At 40.9% G+C, this 2,164-nt stretch overlaps 1 non-coding gene across 1 annotated transcript; it reads left to right on the forward strand.

Moving 5' to 3' along the window:
* Positions 1 to 642: 642 nt before the first annotated feature.
* Positions 643 to 749, forward strand: LOC112088697. The gene has a single exon (XR_002900642.1). It is a non-coding gene; the product is annotated as a small nucleolar RNA R71 (small nucleolar RNA).
* Positions 750 to 2,164: the final 1,415 nt, after the last annotated feature.

Raw genomic sequence — 2,164 nt, forward strand, 5'->3', positions numbered from 1 at the left:
GTAGGATATCCGGGCAAAGTACTTTGTTGAACAGTTGGTGGGCCAAAACCAGGAGGTGGAGCCTTTGGCTGTAGGCTGACTTGATTTGTGAAGCTATTCCCTTGATTCTGAACCGCTGGTTGCTGAAAACCCTGTTGACCTTGGGAGTTACCTTGGTACTGATTCTGTTGAACAAAGCTTTGAGGAGGGTATATTTGGTCTTGGGGGTTGGCCACATTGTTGCTCCTATAGGACAAGTTCTGGTGGTTGTTGAAGTTGTTGTAACCATTGAACTTGTTTTGATTTCCAATGAAGTGCAACTCCTCTTGAGTGAGACCCTCTTCATTGATATTTGTGAAGCATCTCTTCTCCTCACTCACATAGTGTATAGGCTTTTGAGTGGCAGCTAGGGCTTTGTCAAGCTTTATATTTAACACTTTAAACTTCTCTTCCAGCTCTTGGTGTCTACCAGAATCTTCTCCTCTATAGCTTCTATCATAATCTTCCCCATAAGTGTCTTGGCTCATGGCTAAGTTCTCAACAAGTTCCATAGCTGCATTGATTTCTTTTGCCAAGAAATTTCCATTTGATGCTGTGTCCAACTGAATCCTGATCTTAGGAACAGCTCCTCTATACAAAGTGCTAAGGAGAGAGGCTTCTGAAAAGCCATGATGTGGACACTTATTTGTGTAGCTTCTAAACCTGTCCAAAGCTTCTCCAAAGGTCTCATTAGAATGTTGAGTGAAGCTGGAAATCTGGTTCCTTAGCTTTGCAGTCCTTGAGCTTGAGAAGAACTTGTATAGAAAGGCAATCTTGCATTGCTCCCATGTGTGGATGGATCCTCTTGGGAGGTTCTTTTCCCACTGATGTGCCTTATCTCCAAGGCTGAATGGGAACAATCTCAGTTTGAAACTGTCTTCAGATACCCCATTGATCTTAGTGAGATCACAAACTCTGTCAAACTGATCCAGATGCTCCAAGGGATCCTCCATAGGTAAGCCATGGAACTTCTGATTCTGAACCATATTGATCAAAGAGGCCTTCACCTCAAAGTTGTTGTTTTGGACAGGAGGTGGCCTGATTCCTGCTCCATACTGGTGTGCATAAGCTCGGTCATTCTCACCAACAAAGACTGGTTGGGGCTGATGACGTATGGGTGGGTTTGGGTGGGGCTGTGGTGGATTAACCTGAGGTCGGTCTTGGTTCTGGTTACCCTGAGCGTGTCCCTGATGGACCTGAGCCTGTTGAGCCTGAATTCCAATCCCATTACCAGCTCTTTGACCTTGATCAGCTTCTTGAGCCTGATGCTCATTCCCAACTTGCTGATTCATTCCTAACCTCTCCAAGTGAACAGCTCTTTCTCTTTGTCTTCTGGCTTGGCTTCTTGTGATCATAAACCTGAAAACAAAGACAGAGCTTGAAAGGTGATCAGTAAAACAAAATAAACTTGATCTCAAAAACTATATCAGAAACTAATGCTAACAATCCCCACACAATATGGCAACGGCGCCAATTGATAACTAAGGTTTTTAAAGCCTTAGATGGGTTATCAATCCCCTTGTCAAAGTAGTATAAGGGGTGTCAATCCATATGTGTGGTAGTTAGGCACTAGTTTATGTGATAGGTTCTTAAGTCAAGTAATCAAAGATGAGTTTTGTGAAACCAGCAACAAGAAAGCATAAAACAAGAAACAAACAAGCTATGATTAATGAACTAAGCAAGCAAACAAAACAAGATGATGGTGATTAAGCAAATGATAAAAGCTAAACCTCTAGATGTGATCATTGATTAGGGTGCTTTAGATATTGAATCATGATGCTAAGAACATAATGCAACACTTGCTACTCTTTAGTCTAGGCTTCTTAATCAGATTAATTCATTCCCATGACAATAATCCCTTTGCAAATCACTTAATCAAGTCTAACAACCATTAGATATAATCAACCAATCAGCAAGCATAATGCATCAAGCCTAATAAGTGACCAAACAATCTCTCAACCAAGAAGACTGAATCTTATACAGAAAGACATAACAAGCAATCACATGATCTCAAACATTTCAACTTAGAACTCTAATCTAGACTAATCCTCTCATGAAGGCATTAGTCTCTACACTAATCCACTTTCAAACCAAATCATCATTTGTGAAATATGAATCAATGAGCATTAAGAAACAGTTCTAATAT

This window comes from Eutrema salsugineum, unplaced genomic scaffold, assembly GCF_000478725.1.
Source record: "Eutrema salsugineum unplaced genomic scaffold, Eutsalg1_0 scaffold_14, whole genome shotgun sequence".
NCBI classification, from domain to species: domain Eukaryota; kingdom Viridiplantae; phylum Streptophyta; class Magnoliopsida; order Brassicales; family Brassicaceae; genus Eutrema; species Eutrema salsugineum.